Below are 8,600 nucleotides of genomic sequence, written 5' to 3'. Positions count from 1 at the left end.
AAAATTTTAAAGCCTCCTGTTAGGCCATCATCTACACGGCATAGCCCATAATTTTCCAATGCGCAGCTCTTTGCAAAAGAGAGATATTGGCAAGGAAAAGCTGTCTTGTACCTTTGCATTTTTCTCCCAAACGAAGGACACTAGAAAGAAAATTTTAAAGCCTCCTGTTAGGCCATCATCTACACGGCATAGCCCTGAATTTTCCAATGAGCAGCTTTGTGTAAAAGAGAGATATTGGCAAGGAAAAGCTTTCTTGTACCATTGGATTTTTCTCCCAAACGAAGGACACTAGAATGAAAATTTTAAAGCCTCCTGTTAGTGCTTCATCTACACGGTATAGCCCTGAATTTTCCAATGCGTAGCTCTTTGCAAAAGAGAGATATTGGCAAGGAAAAGCTGTCTTGTACCTTTGCATTTTTCTCCCAAACTAAGGACACTACAAAGAAATTTTTAAAGCCTCCTGTTAGGCCATCATCTACACGGCATAGCCCTGAATTTTCCAATGCGCAGCTTTGTGCAAAAGAGAGATATTGGCAAGGAAAAGCTGTCTTGTACCATTGGATTTTTCTCCCAAACGAAGGACACTAGAAATAAAATTTTAAAGCCTCCTGTTAGGCCATCATCTACACGGCATAGCCCTGAATTTTCCAATGCGCAGCTCTTTGCAAAAGAGAGATATTGGCAAGGAAAAGCTGTCTTGTACCTTTGCATTTTTCTCCCAAACTAAGGACACTAGAAAGAAAATTTTAAAGCCTCCTGTTAGGCCATCATCTACACGGCATAACCCTGAATTTTCCAATGCGCAGCTTTGTGCAAAAGAGAGATATTGGCAAGGAAAAGCAGTCTTGTACCATTGGATTTTTCTACCAAACGAAGGACACTAGAAAGAAAATGTTAAAGCCTCCTGTTAGGCCATCATCTACACGGCATAGCCCTGAATTTTCCAATGCGCAGCTCTTTGCAAAAGAGAGATATTGGCAAGGAAAAGCTGTCTTGTACCTTTGCATTTTTCTCCCACACGAAGGACACTAGAAAGAAAATTTTAAAGCCTCCTGTTAGGCCATCATCTACACGGCATAGCCCTGAATTTTCCAATGCGCAGCTCTTTGCAAAAGAGAGATATTGGCAAGGAAAAGCTGTCTTGTACCTTTGCATTTTTCTCCCAAACGAAGGACACTAGAAAACATTTTTTAAAGCCTCCTGTTAGGCCATCATCTACACGGCATAGCCCTGAATTTTCCAATGCGCAGCTCTTTGCAAAAGAGAGATATTGGCAAGGAAAAGCTGTCTTGTACCTTTGCATTTTTCTCCCAAACGAAGGACACTAGAAAGAAAATTTTAAAGCCTCCTGTTAGGCCATCATCTACACGGCATAGCCCTGAATTTTCCAATGCGCAGCTCTTTGCAAAAGAGAGATATTGGCAAGGAAAAGCTGTCTTGTACCTTTGCATTTTTCTCCCAAACGAAGGACACTAGAAAGAAAATTTTAAAGCCTCCTGTTAGGCCATCATCTACACGGCATAGCCCTGAATTTTCCAATGAGCAGCTTTGTGCAAAAGAGAGATATTGGCAAGGAAAAGCTGTCTTGTACCATTGGATTTTTCTCCCAAACGAAGGACACTAGAATGAAAATTTTAAAGCCTCCTGTTAGTGCTTCATCTACACGGTATAGCCCTGAAAAAAATAAAGCCAGAAAACGAAGAGCTGTTTAATCACTCAATTGGATTTTTTTGCCAGCATATTTCTTTTTCTCTGCAACCCACTGCTAAATTGTGCTTCCTAGCTGTTTTTATAAAATCACTGAATCAAATCTAACTCTGATTACATCAGAGAAGGCCAGGTACCCTACACCATAAGAGTGGGTTTGAAATTTTGACTTGTCTACTTAAAGATCACCAAAATCTGATAGCAAGGTCAATTACGTCCCTGGGTGGGATTGAACCACCAACCTTTTGGTTAATAGCCATACACACTAACTGATTGCGCCACAGAGACACTTTGCAAAAGTACATACTGACAAAGGCTAATAAGCATTCATCTAAAACGTTTCCTAGAAAAACTTTAAAAAGTCAATAATCTGGAGAGTTTTTGTAAGATGTTTCTTCCATCAACCAACGAAGAAACACATTGGTACTTTCCCATGATGAGTGAGTGCTTCAGGATCTATTGCACTTACATGTGCAGCAGAGTACAGCAATGGAAGCATGCTGGGCACATAACCCAGAGGTAGGCAGATTGAAACTATCCTCTGCTATATGCATTTTTTTATGTTAATTAAAGTAATCCAAAACTGGGATTGATATGTTGGCTCTTTTATTTTTACTTACAGTACAATAACTTTTACCATTTTAATTTGTTTTAATAGTATATTAAAAGTATTGTTTTCTTTCAAAAATCCACTTAATTTTCTTTACCCTATTATTAAAATGGTAATTGACAAAAACAAACTACATTGTCACCAGAAGAGCAATACAAAATGTACAAGTGATATATTAAAATCATCTTTCCAGCTTGAATTTCAATGATGCATTGGGGCAACGATTTTGTGAGAAACATTTTCACCCTTAAATAAAGATTTTTTTAATTCCTTACCTGTGTGCTAATTAGATATCACCTTGTTTTCACATTAAACAGACTTCCACATGAGAAAGCAGCAAGGATGCAGTGGCGTTAATGTTTCCTGGTGTCAACCTGTATTATTTCAGTAGACATTGAAATGAGGATGCATCTTGCTGCCTTTCCAATGAAGCAAGTTTAATTTAGTAATAGGTTAAAAACCATCTTTACAAAGGTGTTAATCAGAGACTTGGCTTTGTGGACACTTTTCAGAGAACAAATTTGTTAGCATAAAAATAAAGCCAGAAAATTAAGAGCTGTTTAATCACTCAATTGGATTTTTTTTGCCAGCATATTTCTTTTTCTCTGCAACCCACTGCTAATTTGTGCTTCCTAGCTGTTTTTATAAAATCACTGAATCAAATCTAACTCTGATTACATCAGAGAAGGCCAGGTACCCTACACCAGAACAGGGGGTTTGAAATTTTGACTTGTCTACTTAAAGATCACCAAAATCTGATAACAAGGTCAATTACGTCCCTGGGTGGGATTGAACCACCAACCTTTTGGTTAGTAGCCGGATACACTAACCGATTGCGCCACAGAGACACTTTGCAAAAAGTACATACTGACAAAGGCTAATAAGCATACATCTCGAACGTTTCCTAGAAAAACTTTAAAAAGTCAATAATCTGGAGAGTTTTTGTAAGATGTTTCTTCCATCAACCAACGAAGAAACACATTGGTACTTTCCCATGATGAGTGAGTGCTTCAGGATCTCTTGCACTTACATGTGCAGCAGAGTACTGCAATGGAAGCATGCTGGGTCCATAACCTAGAGGTAGGCAGATTGAAACTATCCTTTGCTATATGCATGTTTTTTTGTTAATTTAAGTAATCAAAACTGGGATTGATGTTTTTGCTCTTTTATTTTTACTTAAAGTACAATAACTTTTACCATTTTAATTTGTTTTAATAGTATATTGACAATATAGTTTTCTTTAAAAAATCCACTTAATTTTCTTTACCCTATTATTAAAAGGGTAATTGACAAAAACAAACTACATTGTCACCAGAAGAGCAATACAAAATGTACAAGTGATATATTAAAATCATCTTTCCAGCTTGAATTTCAATGATGCATTGGGGCAACGATTTTGTGAGAAACATCTTCACCCTTAAATAAAGATTTTCTTAATTCCTTACCTGTGTGCTAATTAGATATCACCTTGTTTTCACATTAAACAGACTTCCACATGAGAAAGCAGCAAGGATGCAGTGGCGTTAATGTTTCCTGGTGTCAACCTGTATTATTTCAGTAGACATTGAAATGAGGATGCATCTTGCTGCCTTTCCAATGAAGCAAGTTTAATTTAGTAATAGGTTAAAAACCATCTTTACAAAGGTGTTAATCAGAGACTTGGCTTTGTGGACACTTTTTAGAGAACAAATTTGTTAGCATAAAAATAAAGCCAGAAAATGAAGAGCTGTTTAATCACTCAATTGGATTTTTCTGCCAGCATATTTTTTTTCTCTGCAACCCATTGCTAAATTGTGCTTCCTAGCTGTTTTTTATAAAATCACTGAATCAAATCTAACTCTGATTACATCAGAGAAGGCCAGGTACCCTACACCATAAGAGGGGGTTTGAAATTTTGACTTGTCTACTTAAATATCACCAAAACCTGATCACAAGGTCAATTATGTCCCTGGGTGGGATTGAACCACCAACCTTTTGGTTAGTAGCCAGACACTAACCAATTGCGCCACAGAGACAATTTGCGAAAAGTACATACTGACAAAGGCTAATAAGCATTCATCTAGAACGTTTCCTAGAAAAACTTTAAAAAGTCAATAATCTGGAGAGTTTTTGTAAGAATTTTCTTAAATCAACCAACGAAGAAACACATTGGTACTTTCCCATGATGAGTGAGTGCTTCAGGATCTCTTGCACTTACATGTGCAGCAGAGTACTGCAATGGAAGCATGCTGGGCCCATTAACCAGAGGTAGGCAGATTGAAACTATCCTCTGCTATATGCATTTTTTTTGTTAATTAAAGTAATCCAAAACTGGGATTGATATGTTAGCTATTTTATGTTTACTTAAAGTACAATAACTTTTACCATTTTAATTTGTTTTAATAGTATATTGAAAGTATTGTTTTCTTTTAAAAATCCACTTAATTTTCTTTACCCTATTATTAAAATGGTAATTGACAAAAACAAACTACATTGTCACCAGAAGAGCAATACAAAATGTACAAGTGATATATTAAAATCATCTTTCCAGCTTGAATTTCAATGATGCATTGGGGGCAACGATTTTGTGAGAAACATTTTCACCCTTAAATAAAGATTTTCTTAATTCCTTACCTGTGTGCTAATTAGATATCACCTTGTTTTCACATTAAACAGACTTCCACATGAGAAAGCAGCAAGGATGCATTGGCGTTAATGTTTCCTGGTGTCAACCTGTATTATTTCAGTAGACATTGAAATGATGATGCATCTTGCTGCCTTTCCAATGAAGCAAGTTTAATTTAGTAATAGGTGAAAAACCATCCTTACAAAGGTGTTCATCAGAGACTTGGCTTTGTGGACACTTTTCAGAGAACAAATTTGTTAGCATAAAAATAAAGCCAGAAAATGAAGAGCTGTTTAATCACTCAATTTGATTTTTTTGCCAGCATATTTCTTTTTCTCTGCAACCCACTGCTAAATTGTGCTTCCTAGCTGTTTTTATAAAATCACTGAATCAAATCTAACTCTGATTACATCAGAGAAGGCCAGGTACCCTACACCATAAGAGGGGATTTGAAATTTTGACTTGTCTACTTAAAGATCACCAAAATCTGATAACAAGGTCAATTACGTCAATGGGTGGGATTGAACCACCAACCTTTTGGTTTATAGCCGTACACACTAACTGATTGCACCACAGAGACACTTTGCAAAAGTCCATACTGACAAAGGCTAATAAGCATTCATCTAAAACGTTTCCTAGAAAAACTTTAAAAAGTCAATAATCTGGAGAGTTTTTGTAAGATGTTTCTTCCATCCACCAACGAAGAAACACATTGGTACTTTCCCATGATGAGTGAGTGCTTCAGGATCTCTTGCACTTACATGTGCAGCAGAGTACTGCAATGGAAGCATGCTGGGCCCATAACCCAGAGGTAGGCAGATTAAAACTTTCCTCTGCTATATGCATTTTTTTTGTTAATTAAAGTAATCCAAAACTGGGATTGATATTTTTGCTCTTTATTTTTCATTAAAGTACAATAACTTTTACCATTTTAATTTGTTTTAATAGTATATTGAAAGTATTGTTTTCTTTTAAAAATCCACTTAATTTTCTTTACCCTATTATTAAAATGGTAATTGACAAAAACAAACTACATTGTCACCAGAAGAGCAATACAAAATGTACAAGTGATATATTAAAATCATCTTTCCAGCTTGAATTTCAATGATGCATTGGGGGCAACGATTTTGTGAGAAACATTTTCACCCTTAAATAAAGATTTTCTTAATTCCTTACCTGTGTGCTAATTAGATATCACCTTGTTTTCAGATTAAACAGACTTCTACATGAGAAAGCAGCAAGGATGCAGTGGCGTTAATGTTTCCTGGTGTCAACCTGTATTATTTCAGTAGACATTAAAATGAGGATGCATCTTGCTGCCTTTCCAATGAAGCAAGTTTAATTTAGTAATAGGTGAAAAACCATCCCTACAAAGGTGTTAATCAGAGACTTGGCTTTGTGGACACTTTTCAGAGAACAAATTTGTTAGCATAAAAATAAAGCCAGAAAATGAAGAGCTGTTTAATCACTCAATTGGATTTTTTTTGCCAGCATATTTCTTTTTCTCTGCAACCCACTGCTAAATTGTGCTTCCTAGCTGTTTTTATAAAATCAATGAATCAAATCTAACTCTGATTACATCAGAGAAGGCCAGGTACCCTACACCATAACAGGGGGTTTGAAATTTTGACTTGTCTACTTAAAGATCACCAAAATCTGATAACAAAGTCAATTACGTCCCTGGGTGGGATTGAACCACCAACCTTTTGGTTAGTAACCGGACACACTAACCGATTGCGCCACAGAGACACTTTGCAAAAAAGTACATACTGACAAAGGCTAATAAGCATTCATCTAAAACGTTTCCTAGAAAAACTTTAAAAAGTCAATAATCTGGAGAGTTTTTGTAAGATGTTTCTTCCATCAACCAACGAAGAAACACATTGGTACTTTCCCATGATGAGTGAGTGCTTCAGGATCTCTTGCACTTACATGTGCAGCAGAGTACTGCAATGGAAGCATGCTGGGCCCATAACCCAGAGGTAGGCAGATTAAAACTTTCCTCTGCTATATGCATTTTTTTGTTAATTAAAGTAATCCAAAACTGGGATTGATATATTTGCTCTTTATTTTTCATTAAAGTACAATAACTTTTACCATTTTAATTTGTTTTAATAGTATATTGAAAGTATTGTTTTCTTTTAAAAATCCACTTAATTTTCTTTACCCTATTATTAAAATGGTAATTGACAAAAACAAACTACATTGTCACCAGAAGAGCAATACAAAATGTACAAGTGATATATTAAAATCATCTTTCCAGCTTGAATTTCAATGATGCATTGGGGGCAACGATTTTGTGAGAAACATTTTCACCCTTAAATAAAGATTTTCTTAATTCCTTACCTGTGTGCTAATTAGATATCACCTTGTTTTCACATTAAACAGACTTCTACATGAGAAAGCAGCAAGGATGCAGTGGCGTTAATGTTTCCTGGTGTCAACCTGTATTATTTCAGTAGACATTGAAATGAGGATGCATCTTGCTGCCTTTCCAATGAAGCAAGTTTAATTTAGTAATAGGTGAAAAACCATCCCTACAAAGGTGTTAATCAGAGACTTGGCTTTGTGGACACTTTTCAGAGAACAAATTTGTTAGCATAAAAATAAAGCCAGAAAATGAAGAGCTGTTTAATCACTCAATTGGATTTTTTTTGCCAGCATATTTCTTTTTCTCTGCAACCCACTGCTAAATTGTGCTTCCTAGCTGTTTTTATAAAATCAATGAATCAAATCTAACTCTGATTACATCAGAGAAGGCCAGGTACCCTACACCATAACAGGGGGTTTGAAATTTTGACTTGTCTACTTAAAGATCACCAAAATCTGATAACAAGGTCAATTACGTCCCTGGGTGGGATTGAACCACCAACCTTTTGGTTAGTAACCGGACACACTAACCGATTGTGCCACAGAGACACTTTGCAAAAAAGTGTATACTGACAAAGGCTAATAAGCATACATCTAGAACGTTTCCTAGAAAAACTTTAAAAAGTCAATAATCTGGAGAGTTTTTGTAAGATGTTTCTTCCATCAACCAACGAAGAAACACATTGGTACTTTCCCATGATGAGTGAGTGCTTCAGGATCTCTTGCACTTACATGTGCAGCAGAGTACTGCAATGGAAGCATGCTGGGCCCATAACCCAGAGGTAGGCAGATTGAAACTATCCTTTGCTATATGCATTTTTTTTTGTTAATTTAAGTAATCAAAACTGGGATTGATATTTTTGCTCTTTTATTTTTACTTAAAGTACAATAACTTTTACCATTTTAATTTGTTTTAATAGTATATTGACAATATAGTTTTCTTTAAAAAATCCACTTAATTTTCTTTACCCTATTATTAAAAGGGTAATTGACAAAAACAAACTACATTGTCACCAGAAGAGCAATACAAAATGTACAAGTGATCTTTCCAGCTTGAATTTCAATGATGCATTGGGGCAACGATTTTGTGAGAAACATCTTCACCCTTAAATAAAGATTTTCTTAATTCCTTACCTGTGTGCTAATTAGATATCACCTTGTTTTCACATTAAACAGACTTCTACATGAGAAAGCAGCAAGGATGCAGTGGCGTTAATGTTTCCTGGTGTCAACCTGTATTATTTCAGTAGACATTGAAATGAGGATGCATCTTGCTGCCTTTCCAATGAAGCAAGTTTAATTTAGTTA

At 35.8% G+C, this 8,600-nt stretch overlaps 1 non-coding gene across 1 annotated transcript; it reads right to left on the bottom strand.

Annotated features, from left to right (window-relative positions):
* Positions 1-7,767: 7,767 nt before the first annotated feature.
* TRNAS-ACU (transfer RNA serine (anticodon ACU)) lies at positions 7,768-7,841 on the bottom strand. Its single transcript has one exon. It is a non-coding gene; the product is annotated as a tRNA-Ser (tRNA).
* Positions 7,842-8,600: the final 759 nt, after the last annotated feature.

The sequence above is a fragment of the Pseudophryne corroboree genome (assembly GCF_028390025.1).
Source record: "Pseudophryne corroboree isolate aPseCor3 chromosome 7 unlocalized genomic scaffold, aPseCor3.hap2 SUPER_7_unloc_1, whole genome shotgun sequence".
Classification (NCBI taxonomy): domain Eukaryota; kingdom Metazoa; phylum Chordata; class Amphibia; order Anura; family Myobatrachidae; genus Pseudophryne; species Pseudophryne corroboree.
This window is presented reverse-complemented; position numbering and strand designations above follow the sequence as displayed.